This window comes from Protopterus annectens, chromosome 5.part0, assembly GCF_019279795.1.
Source record: "Protopterus annectens isolate FY-2018-M chromosome 5.part0, PAN1.0, whole genome shotgun sequence".
In the NCBI taxonomy this organism is placed as follows: Eukaryota; Metazoa; Chordata; order Ceratodontiformes; family Protopteridae; genus Protopterus; species Protopterus annectens.
The window spans coordinates 939,907,733-939,927,849 of NC_056735.1; positions in this window are offsets into that span (position 1 = coordinate 939,907,733).

The window sequence follows — 20,117 nt, forward strand, 5'->3', positions numbered from 1 at the left end:
ACAAGAAATCAATCACCACAAATTTAAGGTGAGCAGGAACGGCAGAAATATGTCTGTACCGTGCATTAATTGTCTTCCCTTTCTTGATTTTATTGAGATGTTCATATATTCTCTCTTTCAAAGCTCGGCCAGTCTTACCAATGTAAAACACTTTACACTGTTGGCAAAGTGCACCATAAATCACTCCCCTGGATGAACAATTAAAATATTTTTCCACCTCAAATTTCTTGTTTTTGATGAAAAAAGACTCACAACAGAGAATATGTTGACAGTAGTTACAGTGGTTGCATTTATACATACCTTTATGTCCATTGGTACTAAATTTGCCCAAATTCCTTTCCAGGAAACTTTTAAAACATTTGTCTTTCCTAAATACTATCTTAGGTTTGGTTTCCTAAGTGTTTAAAGAAAAAGTAACAATCAAGGCTTGTTAGTATGACCTATCCAAATTATGATCACCAGAGTTCACTGGTCCTACTGAAGATAAGGAATAACAGGAGTTATCAAAGATTGGTAACAGGGGACGATGCAGACCCTTACTCCTTTTGTCATGTACTTCATTTTTGATGGGTGCCAATAAGTCTGGTGGATAACCTCTGTGGATAAACATATCCAAAAGTTTTTCAATCTCCAACAAAAATACTGCATCCTCAGATATTATTCACGTGAATTGGACTAGTTGTCCCTTGACAACTGCTCTTTTTTGAGATTTGGGATGCCAACTGTTGTAGTGAAGATAAGAATTGGAAAAAGTTTTCTTACAAAAAATGTTGGAGCTAAAGCAACCCTTTGAATAATCTTTTGAAACCAGAATGCTGAGAAATTCCATCTTGCCCTTGTCAAAGTTGTTGGTAAATTTAAGAAAGTGGTGCTGTTGTTGATGTACATGCAAAAATCGTTCAAGTTCGTCAAAGGATCTGTCCAAATGATAAAGATGTCATCCAGGCACCTAATATAAAATTACCAACTGTCAGCAAATGTACTATTGAACACAATTTGCTTTTCCTAATATGCCTAATATAATAATATATAATAATATAGTAGGTTGGCAAAGCTCGAGGCATGAGCACCCATTGCCACTCCACTCATTTGTATGAATAGTTGTCCTTCAAAATATAAAAAGTTGTTGCTCAGAACTAATTCTGTGAGTAGTGATAGCCACGTTTGTGTCATTGTTGTTCAATAGCCCTATGTCAAAGAGAATACTTTGCACCTAATCAAGTCCCTCCTTGAGTGGAATGACCTAATAAAGATCTTGTACATCTATTGTGACAAGTATACAATCTGGTACAAATTGTAAATTTGCTAATCTGGATAAAAAATCCCATGAATCTTTACAGATATGGGTAATGCAACTTCTGGATGGCTGAAGTAAATTATCCACATATTTAGCTATGTAAAAAGTTTTGCTACTGCCTGCATCAACAATCGGTCTCAGTGGTGGGTTTCGGATGTCTTTCTGAATTTTCAGTATACCGAATATACCTGCCACTACCGAGTGATCATTGGATAGATATTAATAGGCACTCTTGTCAATTTGTTCCTGCATGACCGTATCATATAAACAACCACCAGTTTTAGAATAAGCAATATTAAGTTCATTTTTTGATATCTGTGTGTACCTGTCCGTGAAAAGGAGCTTGAACATCTTATTGTTATAATCCTCGACATCCATGATGACAATGCCCCCTCCTTTATTGGGTTTCATTATTCTGATTGTTCTGTTGTTACAAAGATCATCAAAAAGTTTTGCTTCATTTTCTGAAAGGTTACCTTTATAATTTACATTAGAGTTTTGGGGCCTTAAACAAAGTTTTCAAATTTCCCTTTCACAAAGTTTTTCCAACAGAACTAGCCCATTATTCAAGGGCGGGTTGAAAGAACTGGATTTCTTGAGACCTGTATTGAAGTCAGCCCTAGTGTTAGTACCTTCCAACTTAATCCACAGTGCTAAATTTAATTTATGAGTAAATAATTTTAAATCTATGAGTGTTTCAGCTAGATTGAATTTTCTGGCTGGTACAAAACTCAAACCCTTACTCAGAACATCAGCATGCTCTGTTGAGATGTTAACATTGTTGACACTGGAAAAAGTACATACTGTAAAATCTTTAGTAGAATTTTGGATGCAACTAGGTCCTATGTCATCTTCCACTGTATTGCTATTTGTATCCCCTACTACCAAAAACCATGATTCACCAGGAGCTAGTTTTGAGTCTGTATTTTGATGACTGATGTTTCTGTTAATCTCGGTAAAAGTCCTGAAACAATTCAAAAATAGATTTCCATCATTGGATTCACTGAACTGTGAGTTATCATCTAATTTTGGCCTATTGTTTCTTCAATCAATGATGGTAATGTACTGTTTGGTTCCAAACCTAAGATAGTATATAGGAAAGACACGTTTTTTAAAAGATTACTAGAAAGGAATTCTGGCAAATTTAGTACCAATAGATCAAAAGGTATGTATAAATGCAACCACTGTAACGACTGTCAACATATTCTCTGTTTTGAGTTTTTTTTTCATCAAAACAAGAAATTTGAGGTGAAAAAATATTTTAATTGTTCATCCAGGGGAATGGTTATGGTGCACTTTGACAACAGTGTAAAGCATTTTACATTGGTAAGACTGGTTGAGCTTTGAAAGAGAGAATATATGAACATCTCAATGAAATCAAGAAAGGGAAGACAATTAACATACTGTACAGACATATTTCTGCCTTTTCTGGTCACTTTTTAAATTTGTGGTGATTGATTTCTTGGAACCAGATCCAAGGGGCTTTACACTGATGAACATCTTCTCAAGAAAGAGCTCATAAGGATTCTTATGTGTGATACCCTTACCCGCCTGGTTTGAATGAATGTTGTTCTATTACTCCTATATTTTTTATTATTAGACTTATGTTCATTCTTCATGCAACTTGACTTGATATTCAGGACAACTCTTGTTGAAGTTTTATAATCAATGTGTTTACTAAACTAAAGTTGAGTTATGTGAATGTTTGATCACATGTTGATCACATGATGTATTAGGATTATTTAAGGTTGGAAATGACCATGTTAAGCAGTTCTGAAGAAGTCTTTGCTAAAAACGAAAGCACTTGACTGCATTTGGTTTGTTTTTGCTATCAATAAATTAGAGTTTTGGTTTGGACTTTGATTTGTGTGGTGCCTGGGGGTCTACCTTCACTACTCGTGGTTCTTGTTGTTTTTCTTTTGGACTTATTTATGACTTTTGGTAGAGGTTGTGGATCTCCCACCAATGACCTGGTCTCACAGATTTGAGTTGGAATAGGCAATTTGGCTTCTCTTCTGGAGAAAATCAATCAACAACTTCTTGGCAGCAGTGGTTCCACTGAAGGTATTTCTCCTCAGTTAACTCAATATTCTAGGGCTCTTTCTGCCTGGTCTAACCAGTTTGGAGCATGAGGGAACATAAAGGAACCATCCAACTGACAATTTATTGATTTTGATACTTGGAAAGTGATATTTTTGATTTTTCTTCTACCACATTAATATCTAATACTGTGGACCTTAACTATGAAATTATTGGGCAGCATACCTTCATAGAACAGCTTAAGTTATTTGAAGAAAAATTACTAGCCTTTAAGAAAGTTCAACTAGACATTGCGTATTTACATGAGAATTTAAAGAGGGGTCTTGTTCCCAAGGGTCTGCGTTTGTGGCGGTATCCTAATGGGGTGGATCTGAATTCTGATTTTCACAAAGCACTTCTCAATATTTTTAATAAGGCAGGTATGGACATCATTCACCTCATAATACATGAAAATGAGGTGAAGTTGGATAAACTTTCTCGTGATCTTGACATTACTAATGGTAGTCTTACATCTGATGCCATATTTTAACATTATTCCACAACTTACAACAATTTATTCAAGAAAATAGATGACATCTGTTGTGCCATTCAAAATAGGAAAAACTGAAAACTACAAAGGGATTCAGAAGCATTTGCAAAAAGAACAGCATATCCCCCGCCCCCTAGTGTATCAGTATGAAACCAGCCAACCATGACAGTCTATTTGGATGATGGACAGGGCAATATTATAAATTCAGCTGAGGATGACATTGTGATTCAACAGGAAGTAGTTTCAGACACAGACCAGTTTCTAAGGCATTCTGAAAGATTAAAACATAAAGAAGGAAGGCACAATAGAGACTTACAGCAAGAATTCAATTCTGGGGATAGAAATTCCAACTTTGTGCATTTAGGAGCTAGCCCAAAAACTGCTGGGACTTACTATAGACATAAAAATAAAAATAACAAAAAAAATCTGTAGTCAAAAAATTTCAAAGGGAAGAAAGACACCTTGAAGAGGAGCATTTATCAAAGCAAGTAAGTAAACCAGGACTTGTAGAACAGATTTATTGCCTCAGTGACATATACTTTCATTCCACCATGGGGTTTTTTGATGAACAAACCTCTATAAATCATTGTGTGTTTTCTACTGACCAAACGGCCAGTAACAATGATTCAGTGTGTAATGATAATGCTTGCAGCCAAGAAATTTCTGGTTACGGGAATAATTGTGATATGAAGCATGTCGATTGTCCTATTTTGAATGAGACAACCCCTAGTCTTATGTTTGGTAATAATACTGCTAATTGCATTGAAATTTGTCTTATAGAAAATGTTGATGACAATATTGTAAATAAGTCAGAATGTTTTTTTTACACACAATATGAGTACTAGTAACTTTGGTGCCAAAGAGGATGGAAATGATTTTTTGAATGACAACTCTGTCAAAGATTATTTTGATACTAATGCAGCGAACATGGGATTTGAAAGAGTTTGCACTGACTTAAACAGTACAATTGGTTTTGATTGCTTTAAAACTAATGGTAATGATTTTACTGATTTAAATAATTGTTCTGATGGAATGATATTAGATTTGCACAATGATTCACAACAAATGTTGGTTACTTCTTCATGTTTGGTAGACTCTATTTGGAATGATTCAGTTACATCATTTTTTAACAAGGAAGTTATCAGTGTTAAGTGTAATACTTTCAGTTATCCTGGTGAGTCTGAGAATTCTGGAACTGACATTAACTGCCCCATTATTAAATGCACCCCAAATCATGAAAACAACTGTACTAAGTATGCTATTATAACTGACAGTGGGGGTAGTGTATTAGAGGGGTTAGAAGATATTACTACACATGAAGTTTTAGATAGGTTTGATAATTCTTGTACTTGTAATGACAGAAGAGCTAGCATTGAAGGGGCTGGAACTGTGTCTCCTTATAGTCACCTTATTCTCTCTTCTTCCTTTTTTAACCCCCACACCAACACAGATGGATACCATTTAGTTATTCACCTTTCCTAGATGATAACTCACAGTTCAGTGAATCCAGTGATGGAAATCTATATTTGAATGGCTTCGGAACTTTTAGTAAGACTAACGGGAACATCAGTCATCATAATACAGAATCCATTAACCTTGAACTAGCTGCTGGTCAATCATGGTTTTTGGTAGTAGGGGATACAAATAGTAATACGATGGAAGATGGCATAGGACCTAGTTGCATCCAAAATTCTACTAAAGATTTTACAGTATATAATTTTTCCAATGTTAACATCTCAAGCATGCTGATGTTCTGAGTAAGGATCTGAGTTTTTTACCAGCCAGAAAATTCAATCTAGCTGAAACACTCATAGATTTAAAATTATTTACTCATAAATTAAATTTACCACTTTGGTTTAAGTCGGTAGGTACAAACACTAGGGCTGACTTGAATAAAGGTCTCAAGAAATTCAGTACTTTCAACCCACCCTTGAATAATGGGCTAGTACTGTTCGAAAAACTTTGTAAAGGGAAATTTACAAACTTTGTTTAAGGCCACAAAACTCTAATGTAAATTACAAAGTTAACCTTTCAGAGAATGAAACAAAACCTTTTGATGATCTTTGTAACAACAAAACAATCAGAATAATGAAACCCAATAAAGGAGGGAGCATTGTCATCATGGATGTCGAGGATTATAACAATAAGATGTTCAAGCTCCTTTAGAGGTACACACAGGTATCAAATAATAAACTTAATATTACTTATTCTAAAATTGATGGTTGTTTATACAACATGGTCATGCAGGGACAAATTGACAAGAGTGCCTATGAATACCTATCCAATGATCACCCGGGAGTGGCAGGTATATTCAGTATACCGAAAATTCATAAAGACATCCAAAACCCACCACTGAGAGCAATTGTTGATGCAGGCAGGAGCAAAACCTTTTTACATAGCTAAATATGTGGATAATTTACTTCAGCCATCCACAAGTTGTATTACCCATATCTGTAAAGATTCATGGGATTTTTTTATCCAGATTAGGAAATTTACAATTCATATCGGATTGTATACTTGTCACAATAGATGTACAAGATCTTTATTCGGTCATTCTACACAAGAAGGGACTTGACTGGGTGGAAAGAATGCTCTTTCAGATAGGGCTATTGAACAGCAATGACACCAACATGGCTATCACATTTGCAGAATTAGTCCTGAGCAACAACCTTTTATATTTTTAAGGACAACTATTCAAATAAACAAGTGGAGTGGCAATGGGTGCCTCATGTGCCCTGAGCTTTGCCAACCTATTCATGGCATATTGGGAAAAGCAATTTGTGCTCAATAGTACATTTTCTGACAGTTGGTCATTTTATATTAGGTACCTGGATGATATCTTTATCATTTGGACCGATCCTTTAACAAAATTGAACAATTTTTTAATGTACATCAACAACAGCACCACCTTTTTTAAATTTACTCACAACTTTGACAAAGACAAGATGGCATTTCTTGATGTTCTGGCTTCAAAAGATTATTCAAAGGGTTGCTTTAGCTCCAGCATTTTTTGTAAGAAAACTTTTTCTAATTCTTATCTTCACTACAACAGTTGGCATCCCAAATTTCAAGAAAGAGCAGTTGTCAAGGGAAAACTAGTCTGGCTCACTCGGATGATATCTGATTGTGCAGTATTTTTGTTGGAGATTGAAAAACCTTTGGATAAGTTTATCCACAAAATTTATCCACCAGACTTCCTGGCACCCATCAAAGATGAAGTATGTGACAAAAGGAGTAAGGGTATGTACCGTCCCCTGTTACCAATCTTTGATAACTCCTGTCATTCCTTATCTTCAGTAGGGCCAATGACCTCTGGTGATCATAATTCAGATAGGTTATATGAATGAGCCTTGATTGTTACTTTCTCTTTAAACACTTACGACATTGTTGATGTGGTTAGTCAGTTTTGGCCTAGTGTTACTTCCATCAACAATGGTAATGTACTGTTTGGTTCCAAACCTTAGATAGTATTTAGGAAAGACAAATGTTTTAAAAGTTTATTGGAAAGGAATTCGGAAAAATTTACTACCAATAGACCAAAAGGTATACATAAATGCAACCACTGCAACTAATGTCAACATATTCTCTGTTGTGAGTCTTTTTTCATCAAAAACAAGAAATTTGAGATGAAAAAATATTTTAATTGTTCATCCAGGGGAGTGGTTTATGGTGCACTTTGCCAACAGTGCAAAGCGTTTTACATTGGTAAGGCTGGTCAAACTTTGAAAGAGAGAATATTTGAATATCTCAACAAAAGCAAGAAAGGGAAGACAATTAATGCACTATACAGACATATTTCTGCCTTTCCTGGTCACCTTTTTAAATTTGTGGTGATTGACTTCATGGAACCAGTCCCAAGGGGCTTTTACACTGGCAAACATCTTCTCAAGAAAGAGCTCATATGGATTCTTGTGTGTGATGCCCTTACCCCCTCCCCCAGTTTGAATGAATGCTGTTCTATTACAGCTACATTATGGCTGAAAAGTCTTGATTGCTGATTATGTCATGTTACTCATACATTTGTCTTTGTAACACTGACTTTTTGACCATTTTTGTTCTCAACATTATTTTTATTTTTAATTTTTATTGTTATACTTATGTTCATTTTTCATGCAATTTAACTTGCTATTCACAACAATTCTTGTTGAAATTTTATAATCAATCCATTTACAAAACTAAAGTTGAGTCATGTGAATGTTTGATCACATGTTGATCACATGATGTATTAGGATTATTTAAGATTGAAAATCACCATGTTAAGCAGTTCTGAAGAAGTCTTTGCTAAAGACGAAAGCGCTTGACTGCATTTGGTTTGTTTTTGCTGTCAGTAAATTGGATTTGTGATTTGGACTTTGGTTTGTGTGGTTCCTGGGACTCTACCTTCACTACTTGTATTTCAAAGTGTGTAGGTTAGTAATAAACAAAACATTACGTTAGTTATAACAGCATGCCTGAACATTGCAAATAACCCAGTAACATAACATTGCATAGCGTATGGGAACAGCACCATGAATTAGATAGTGGTCAGTATAGTAACAGTATGCCAGTAACAGTTGTGCCATAAGCCAACAACATAGGTAATTCAACAAGGTATTTTAGTATGCATCCATTGTAATACATAACAATAATAAAACACAAGGCCCAAGATAATGTTTTGAGAACAACAGATGTTAATAGTAAACCATAACCGATGTATAACAATAATAAATTATTATGCAGATAAGGGGTGGAATGAGAGAGAAATACAGTCCATTACTACCAATATAGGCTATATTTCTTGTAACAGTGCTCTTATATACTCTACAGGTCTGTGTATACAAGTGCCTTATAGCTTCTGTAGCATGTACATACCTCTCAAGCTATCCGCATGGGACAGTATGAGCCAAGCTGTAATATCTGCAGGTACACAGCTACTGGGGACTATTACATGTCAGGGGGACATATATGACTATAAAGGTGCACTGCGGACTGATGGTAGTGTGACTGTGTTACTGACATGCTAAATCTCGATGATAGATCTGTGACCGAGGGATTAGGCAATAGTGTTCACAGTCCATGACAGCGTGACACTTGAGAGACATGTATTGTGCACTGTACAGAGAGTTCACGACTATCATGCTGTCCTTGGCAGGCATGGGGTTAGACTATCAACAGACATTCACAGATACACTAGGCATACAACCAAACCAAGATTACACATTTTATTTATTGTATTAACTTTTATTATTTTTGTACTTGTTGACTTTATTTGCAGACGTCTTATCACCTTGCTGAGCAATGCTGTTAACACTCTGGTACATCTGAACACACATATTATTAACCCATTCTAATGGCTAGTACAGCCATTCATTTACCTGTAATTCCTGTGGGAAGAACATCTGTTAACAATACAAAACTCCTTCTATAATATTTAATAGTACCTGTCAGTGGATTTGAACGCCGGTCTGTGTGTGACAAAATGTACATGACACCTAGCATTTATCAAACTGAGCTACTAAGCCACTGCTGCATATTGATTGATTGATATGTGCCTAGAGCTCACCTGGTAACAAAATATGACCTGGTAATAGAGGTAAGAGTGTTATACAAGACTGCAGTGACACTTGAACACACATGCATGAGATTCATCCATGACAGAGATAGTAGGTGAACTGGGCATTAATACATGGAATGCAGGTGTAGACAATAAACCCCTAGTGGGTGGGAATATCTGTAATGTGTAATAACCGTATCAGAGTGCTGGGTTGGCTACCTGACCCATATTCAGCTGCAGATGGTAAATTTGCGGTCTACAGCTTTTACAGTTTCATACTTGCCTGCAGCAGCATCCCTAAGAGCAGGAATGCATATAGCTGAAATACAATGGTTAACACAAGACAATCCTGAGGTACACAATATACCTTGGGCATTCCTATTATTGCTTCAGATTTTAGTGCAGAACAAATATCATAATGCATTATATCTTGTAGTTCAGCTCCACATCTACAGTTTAACAGAGCACTCTTTATTACTTAACATTCTGTCACTTAGTGTTATTATTCCTGTTTTTACTTCACAGCAGATGTAATACTCAATTTCATGACCAACAGCCCAAAAATCCATGCATAATGCACAGCACATCTTTATTAGGGGTGATGTCATGCAGTGATTGGTATATATTTGCACTCTTTATCGAAGAACAGTTCATAAAATGCAGGTTTTGCAATACAGCTATAATTCCACAATTAAACCAGTAGAAGCTTTTATTTCCTTCACATTATTAATGCAGTAGAAAGTTTGTTTCCTTAACATTATTAATGCAGTAGAGACTTTATTACTATTAACATTAGTAATGCGGTAGATAGTTTATTACTTTAACATTATCGGGTGTCATACTTTCATCTTTTTTTAACTGTACTTGGCATTACTCCCTTATTTCAGTCCAGGTCTATGACCACAATCATTGCAGTACAATCACAACTGAATATACCTACTGGCAGTTATTAATTCTAACTCTTTCTTGCTTATATGCCTATAGATTGCAAGATACATCTGTACTCACCACACTCATGATGCAACCTGACCTGGCACCCTGCATGGGCCTTTAAGTTGTGAGCTCTCTCCTCATCAGCTGTAGGGAGAGAAGCACAGCATTATGTGTACCTGTCTATCACACATTCATATTAAGAATTGATAAACTAATACTGACAGTACTTAGAAACTCATGGGGCATTCCCATCTCTAGCATCTTGGATTCAGGTGGCGAAGAGATCCCCCCTTATGATGCTTCAGGTCATCAAAATGATGACGCAGCTGCTCACCTGTGCGGGGGATACTGGCTGCACTGGTGAGATTGGATGCCAGCCAGTCCCAGGTCTCTGACTTATACTCTGATCCCTGGTACTGGCCCTGCAGCAGCCAGATGTCATGGTCTTTAATGAGGAGTCCAACCATGACCCTGGACTTCAGAATACCTCACCCCTGTGCCCAGAAGCATGTACCCTCTCCAACTCCTGCTATAGTTCCTGTCAAGTTCAAACTCCAACAGGTTTTGGCTGTATTCCCACCTGTTGGATTTAAATAAGGCTGTTTTTCCACCCTTTACCACCACTGGGCAATTTTTTAAAATGTGGCACTTTGCTTAGCACAGCGCAAACCCACTGAGCTCAGCTGAGAAGTGCTTAAACTGGCAATGCTTAGCAATGCTTAGCAATGCAGAAACCAGCTTAGCTGGCCTGAGCAATGCTTAAATGGGCATTGCTTAGTAGTGCTTCACACTGCTTAGCAATGCACAAACCAGCTAAGCACTGCTAAAACATTCCCTGTTTAAGCAATGCTTGGCAAGGCTTAGCTGTGCTTAGCAGAGCTTAGCAGAGTGCAGCAAAGCAGGATTTCACAATGCATTTTATAATTGTCTATTTGCAATGTCAGTGCTTAATAACATCTGTACATACATACAATATTCCATCAAGGGTTTAAACATACATCTCTTAATGTGTATTTGCAACATAAATGCTTAATAACCTGTCTGTACATTCATACAAAATTCAATCAAGGCTTAATAGTACTTCTCATAAATGTGTATTTGCAAAATAAATTTAATAATCTGTCTGTGTAATCACACTTAAACTTAATCAGGATTTAAAATAAGTCTCATAATGTGTGCCTACTGCACATAAGGTTGCCACTCTAACCATTCAGTTACATGGTCATGTGAAAGCTGTTATACTTTTACATATATCTCTCCACTGCATTTAAGCACTGCTGAGCACTACGGCGCACCACACAAACCCATTCAGCTATGCTTAAACTTGACCTTTGAATTCATAATTGAATGTATCCAGTTTCTATATTTAGATGTCTGGCACATGTCCATTGCTAAATGCCATGCATACACAAAAATTAAATAAATAAATACATTTAAACTTTTTGTTGCATAGCCATACATTGTTATCCAGCACATTGACAGTGCTAGGGGTGTGTTACTCATCTCTGGACACAGTGACGCACTCCCTACACTGATTCAATAACCATGTTACACAGCTCGCCCTCAGTAGTGCACCTTGATTAATATGCAAGGTGCCCTACCGAGGGGGTTTCACATAAACAGACACAATACCTTTTGTGGAGGTCTTACACCATGCCTATATGTATTTTATTAAATCCCCAGGTTTGTTTTTTTAATGTCTGTACAGAGTCCTTCCCAGATACTTACATTATGATCATTATGTTTTATCTTTTACACCTTTTTAAGCACTTAATGTGAATGTTTCTTAGCTGTTTCATGGTATGTTCATTATATTTCATTTATTATACTTTTTCTGTAAGTAACATGGTTGCCTTGTGTAGCATTAATAGACCACTTGTATTGCTGAAAGGTGTGAGCTGATTCACTTCTAACATTTCTATTGTGATTTTATCCATATCATAAATAAGATTAACTTAATACAACTAATCATGTTTTTATTTTGGAGAATGAGACCAGATTAACTCAATGGCTTCTTAGAAACACCTTCCTTGGGACTCAAAAAGATTTATCATGATATGAATGACTTATTTTGGGAGCTTTCACATTGTGCTAATCCTTTCTGATTCTTATACTGGTCTTCCACTATGGATTTCTCCTTGCAGTAGCCATATAGCAGACAGTGGTCTCACAGGCCAAGCACCATGCTAATGCAGCTGTCCAGATGAGAGCCTAATGCTAATTAGCCATGTGCTGTCCCCCAAAAATGTTTGTACAGCCCATTTTACTTGACCAAGCTTGGCTGAGTACATTTTAGTTCTAGAATGTAAAAAATTGCAACTGAGTTTTCATGGTAATCACCAATCACTCTTACTGGAATAGTTATTGTACAGATAAGTCCCACAAAGCTTTGTTGGCTGGGGGAGTGTCAGAGTGTGTATGCGTATAAAGGTGTGCATGTCTGTATGGGCATAAATTAGGCTGAATGTGTGTGTGTGTGTGTGTGTGTGTGTGTACGTGCATCTGTATGTACGTGTGTGTGTGTCTGGGTGGTGAGAGTATAGCAGGCAGGTAAGGGATGCTTAGATTGGATGTCTGTGCTGCAATATGTGTATAGGTGAGTGTTTCCATGAGTGTGAGTGAGTGTAGGGGGGCTTGTTTCTGCATGAGTTGATATAGGTTTGTGTGCATGTGTGTGTGTGTGTGTGTGTGTGTGTGTGTGTGTGTGTGTGTGTGTGTGTGTGTGTGTGTGTGTGTGTGTGTGTGTGTGTGTGTGGTGTGTGTCTATGTGTGTGTGTGTGTGTGTATAAGCATAGCTAATCAACTGAAAATATCCACAAAACAGGTAACCGAAGGGAGGAAGAACAGCAAAGTCCTCTGTAGAAAACACTCCTTTACTGAATAATACCACAGTAGTTAAGCACTTTCATCCCTCTCATAGGAACTTCTTCAGAACAATACCATCAAGATGTCCAGGCATTCATATACATCTAAAAGTAAACCAATTAATACCTATTAATTGCATTATTTAAAATTTACATTGTTGACAATTAAAAGAAACATACCCTTGTACTCATAATATATACATATATATGTTATACAATAATGTTATTGAACTGTGTGACCTTGATGAATAATAATGTTAACCCAAAATGTGATTCATTTTTAAAAAATAATTCAAATTCACCATTTCATTTATACCTGGAAACCTAGTGGCATCCAGAGTCAGTTGCCATTTTAATTCACAAATATCTAAAAACTCATTTAGTGTCCCCCCTTGTTGATCCACTTTAACTTGTTGTATTATTAAAAACTTAAATGAATGGCCTACATTTTCCATAAGATGCCTTCTCAAAGCATTTGTATTCTTAGCATGCCTTATGTCTAATAGATGCACATAAATCCTGTTCCTAAACCGTCTACAAGTTTTTCCTATGTAGAATGCTGGACAGAGGGAACATTTTGCAATATAAACTACATTCTTGGTTTGACAATTATAATGATCTCTTATGAATATTTTCTTACCATTTAGTTTAAAAATATCACCCGTAATACATATATGGGAGCACTGGGAACACATCCCACATTTAAAGTTCCCAGCCTTTTCAACCACACCACAGTTACTTAACCTACTCTCTTGTTCCAAAATGTCCTTAAAGCATCTGTCTCTCTTGAAAACAAACTTTGGTTTTTGTATAAAATATTTTGATATATTTTTGTCCACTGACAATAACTCCCAGTTTTTTTTTTCTATTAGTTGACGTACCCTGAGGGCATCCTTATTATAGGTAGTAATAAAACTCAAATGTGCATACACATTATTCTCTGTATCAGACTTTTTTACTTCTACCATAGTTGTATCTGAGGAATTTAATATAGGTAAATAAAAGCCATTTTCCATTTATTAGTAACCACTTCCTTAATAGCAGTTAACATGTCCATTGGATAATTTATTTTCTTAAACATATCTAATATGAAATTCACCTCATCCATAAATTCATTATCCAGGGAAGTCTTTTTTGCAGCATGGAATTACTGCCCTTTTACTATAGATTTATTTTGAAAATCAGGGTGCCAACTATTAAACTCCAAATATGAATATAAAAAAGTGGGTTTTCTGTATATTCTTGAAAGCAACGTTTTTTCTCTTTGTTTATTTTTAATTCCACATCCAAATACATTATTTGTGTTTGACTATATTCATAGGTGAATCTAAAAGAACTCAAAGTGTCATTAATGTAATCCAAAAACTGCATTAGAGAGTTTCTTGTCTTAATCCAAATCAAAAACATATCATCCAAAAATCTAGTGTTATTTTTTATGTAACTCGTGTACCCAGATTTAAAAATAAAATGGTCCTCCCAATATGTCATAACATAATTTGCAAATATGGGGGTACAAGCTGCCCCCATAGCCACACCGGTGCTCTGGCAAAAATACTGGCCCTCAAACCTAATGAAATTGTGTTTCAGTACCATCTCCATTAGGGTCACAAGTACATTAATTTCATCTTGATCATATGTCTCTGTTATTTTTAATTGGGTTTCAAACCATGCTTAGCCCTCTTCATGTGGTATTACTGAGAATAGGTTGCAAACATCAGTCTGAAGGAGATTGGAGACTGTAAAGTGATGGCGGGGGAAAATGTAGTTAGGCAGCATAGGATGGTGGTTTGTAGGATGACAGTGGTAATCAAGAAGAGGAGGAGGAGTGTGAGGGCAGCACCAAGGATCAAATGGTGGAAATTGAAAAAGGGTGATTGTGAGGTGGAGTTCAGGGAAGAGTTAAGACAGGCACTGGGTGGCAGTAAAGAGTCACCAAATAGCTGGGTAAGTACAGCAGAGCTAGTAAGGGAGATGGCTAAAAAGGTGCTTGGTGTGACATCTGGAAAGAGGAAGGAGGACAAGGAGAGTATCCAGAGAAAGAGGTTGGTGAGGAAGAAGTGGGATTGTCAGAGAGATGAAGAAAGTAGACAGGAGTATAAGGAGATGAGGTGCATGGCAAAGAGAGAGGTGGCGAAGGCTAAGGATAAGGCACATGAAGAGGTGTATGAAAGGTTGGACACTAAGGAGAGAGAAAAGGACCTGTTATGATTGGCTAGACAGAGGGACCGAGCAAGTAAAGATGTGCCGCAGGTAAGGGTGATGAAGGATAATGAGGGAAATGTACTCACATGCGAGTAGAGTGTGTTGAGCAGATGGAAAGAGTACTTTGAAGGGCTGATGAATGAAGAGAATGAGAGGGAGAGAAGGTTGGATGATATGCAGATAGTGAATCATGAAGTGCAGTGGATTAGCAAGGAGGAAGTAAGGATAGCTATGAAAAGGATGAAGAATGGAAAGGCTGTTGGTCCAGATGACATACCTGTGGAAGCATGGAGGTGTTTAGGTTAAATGGCAGTGGAGTTTTTAACTAGATTGTTTAATGAAATCTTGGAAAGTGAGAGGATGCCTGAGGAATGGAAAAAACATGTTTTGGTACTGATTTTTAAGAATAAGGGTGATGTGCCAAGCTGTAGTAACTACAGAGGGATTAAATTGATCAGTCACAGCATGAAGTTATGGGAAAGAGTAGTGAAAGCTAGGTTAAGAAGGGATGTGATGATTAGTGATCAGCAGTATGGTTTCATGCCAGGAAAGAGCACTACAGATGCTATGTTTGCTCTGAGAGTGTTGATGGAGAAGTACAGAGAAGGTCAGAAGGAGGTGCATTGTGTCTTTGTGGACTTAAAGAAAGCATATGACAGGGTGCCTAGAGAGGAGTTGTGGTATTGTATGAGGAAGTCGGGAGTGTCAGAGAAGTATGTAAGAGTGGTACAGGATATGTACGAGGGTATTGTGACAGCAGTGAGGTCTGCAGTGGGAGTGATGGGTGTATTTAAGGTGGAGGTAGGATTACATCAAGGATCAGCTCTAAGCCCTTTCTTATTTGCAATGGTGATGGACAGGTTGACAGACGAGATCAGACAGGAGTCCCAGTGGACTATGATGTTTGCAGATGACATTGTGATTTGTAGTGAGAGTATGGAACAGGTGGAGAAGACCCTGGAGAGGTGAAGATATGCTCTAGAGAGAAGAGGGATGAAAGTCAGGAGGACTAAGACAGAATATATGTGTGTGAAAGAGAAGGAGGATAGAGGAATAGTGAGGATGCAGGGAGTAGAGGTGGTGAAGGTGGATGAGTTGAAATACTTGGGATCAACAGTTCAGAGTAATGGTGAGTGTGGAAGAGAGGTGAAGAAGAGAGTACAGACAGGATAGAGTGGGTGGAGAAGAGTGTCAGGAGTGATTTGTGACAGAAGAGTACCAGTAAGAGTGAAAGAGAAAGTCTACAAGAGGGTAGTGAGACCAGCTATGTTATGTGGGTTGGAGACAGTGGCATTGACAAAAAGGCAGGAGTCAGAGCTGGATGTGACAGAGTTAAAGATGTTAAGATTTGCACTGGGTGTGACAAGGGTGGACAAGATTAGGAATAAGTATATTAGACAGTCAGCCCAGGTTGGAAGGTTTGGAGACAAAGCCAGAGAGGCAAGATTACATTGGTTTGGACATGTGCCGAGGAGGGATGCAGTGTATATTGGGAAAAAGATGCCAAGGATGAAGCTGCCAGGTAACAGGAAAAGAGGAAGGCCTAAGATAAGGTTTATGGATGTGGTGAGAGAGGACATGCAGGTGGTTGGTGTGACAGAGCAAGATGCAGAAGACAGGAAGAAATGGAAACAGATGATCCACTGTGGCGACCCCTAACAGGAGCAGCTGAAAGAAGAAGAAGAATTGGTTTATTGTTAGATGTATATGAATGCTGGGAAATCTTGATGGTATTGTTCTGAAGAAGTCCCTATGAAAGGGATGAAAGTGCTAAACTACTGTTGTTTTATTCAATAAAGGAGTGTTTTCTACAGAGGACTTTGCTATTCTTCCTCCCTTTGATATAAGCACAGGTACCTGAATGAGTGTGTGTGTGTGTGTGTGTGTGTGTGTGTGTGTGTGTGTGTGTGTGTGTGTGTGTGTGTGTACTTTGCTTACACATTGCATAGGCTTTTAGTGAAAAGACCACCACCATCAGGTCTGAAAATGCAGTACTGGATTCAGAGATGTGGTAATGAGCCATTTGTGATGTGTTTCTCAGTGCAGCTTTACCGAGTCTCTTGACTGGAATTTCTCACCCTAACACCAGTTGACAATCCCACATTGAGTAGTTAGGATGTGAGGAGAGAAATTCTCTGAATTCCAGGGTTCATGTATACAAATTATTAATTATCATTAACAAGATCTAACCTGGTATTTTGTGTTACAGCAGCAACAACAACAAAAATATTTTGAGCAAAGTCTTGCAAATTTCAGTTATGAAATGGAATTAATGTGGCATAATGAGCCAGACTGTTTTCCAGTGCTGCTACTACTTTAGAATGTAAAAATCCGTATGGTTTCTCAGTCCACATAGGTTTTCTTGATTTAAACTTAGCTGAGAAGCACAGAATGGAATTGTGGCAATGTCGATAAATATGATTAGTATTTTTTATACATAATAGTAAACATTAATCCTTTAGACAGAATTGCTGATAATTATACCAAACTGGAGTAGGAATTGTCATCTTGACAGTAATTGTTCCTGCTGGGAATTACTAGTGAGCACAGTAATACAAACTCTAACCACTCAAGATGCTCAATGTCCTGAGAAAAGTTTAATTACACAATAAATGTCTCAATTTTTTAATAAATCATTAACAGATGTGAAGATTTTATTTTGTCTCCCAATTGAAATGCTGTGACTCTGGTTGGTGAGTCTACAGAAACACCGAATAAAATATACAGGAGGGGAGTGAGTATTGAATGTCGATCATCTCCTTTAAACTTGTTTTTTGCAGGTGGGCAAGTTGCCCTGCACACCCTCCAAACTTATATATATATATATATATATATATATATATATATATATATATATATATATATATATATATATATATATATATATATATATATATATATATATATATATATATATATATATATATATATGTAGTGTTGTCGCCTCACAGTAAGACGTTGTCCTTTTCGATTCTCAGCTAAAGTGTTTTCTGTGTGGAGACATGTGTGAATGGGCATACCTTCATTGAAGGTTGTGCGTCAGGGCTGGCAACTCAGTACATAAAAATCTACTGCCAATCATTAGCGGACCGGAGTTCCACTGTGGTGACCCCTAACCGGGAAAAGCCGAAAGATACAACATATATAAACTCCAGGATTACCATACTTAAAAAAAAGGAATATTTTGAATAATAGCAGTCTTGTACTTATTATATGTACGTCTGGATTTTTGGTCTTTCGGTCTCCACATTTTGGGAATTGACAATACTAGCATTTCAAACAGTTAGCTTTTATTTTATTTGCTTAAAATAACTTTTACATCATACACTTATTAAACTTTTCTATTGTGCAGTTTCTTAAAATATCTTTTATACTATATGTTCATTTGTATAACAAAGAGAGTTCAATAACTGATGAACACTGACATCCCTTAAGTTTATCAGCTAGTCTGCTGTTCTCTCTCTTTCTTTCATTAATATAGTTAGACTGTAATAGGGATGCCAGTGGAAATTGTTTGCAGCTGCAAGTAATTATGGTAACAAGAAAACTCTGGTGTTTTTTTCTGAGAACAGTTCTGGCAGCAAATACATTAGGTGCAGGTATGATAATCTATTACACATGCCACACAGCATGAAACCTCTGTATTCAGATATTTTTTGTTTACCAACCAGCAATAAAACAAACAAACATAACTGGATAGAAATAAATATCACATTACAGTACTGTAAAAGCTTAGGCATCCATGGAGAGGAAGATGCAATATAAATTACTTTCTAAATGAACCTAATAAAATAATGGAATGAAATTATGCGCTCTTCACCCCTTCTGTTCTAAAGGTATACTCAGCTCTGATTTGATTATAGCTTAATAGAACTCCGGTTCATTTATCTTGTATTAAATTGTTATGTGTTTATATCACATCTTTTCAATAACTAAGTAAACCCAGAATCTTCTATAAATTTTGTGTTTGAAGCTTGATGGACGTAAACAAACCTTCTATAAATAAAAGAATAAAATGTAAAGAGTTTGCAACTATGGACATGGACTGTTGACTGATTAAAGTGCAAATCCAACATAGAGTTCATACATTCATTGGTTCATAGGAGGTTACTAGGCTAATGGCCCTAGGGCCTTAATAAACCTAGCCATGTAATACCCTTGTTCCCTAGCTGACCATGGTTAGATGGTCATTGTTAGTAGAGCGAATCAGTGATTAGCACCAACTGCCCTTGTCCATGAGGGACATAGGTGCCACCCCCGGGGTGAATGTATGGTCTCCCATCTAATTGTCAAGGTGATGCTTAAATAGGGTCATTGAGGAGCTCTGTTTCACTTGAAGTGGGAGTTTATTCCAGAGGAGCAGCAATCTCTGGGAGACACATCTGTCTTTCCAACATATATGTCTGTAGTGTTAAACTCATAAAAGATTATCATTTGCCTTTTAAATGTTCACTTATTTGAAAACAAATGACTGTCCAGAGTCTGTCCTGATGAATCTGACTTATTTTTGTAAATAACATCTCAATTAAAATCCAAGATTCCTGGATTCCTGTAATTTACAAGGCTACCCTACTTTTCAAGCAAAACAATCCCATTAAACAGTACAACACCATATTTACATTTGAATGGAATTTTAAAAAATACTCATACAAATAACAGTTGTATACTATATTTATTTGTTTATTTGTGTATTTACTTACAAGGTGGGTGGTCTGAGAC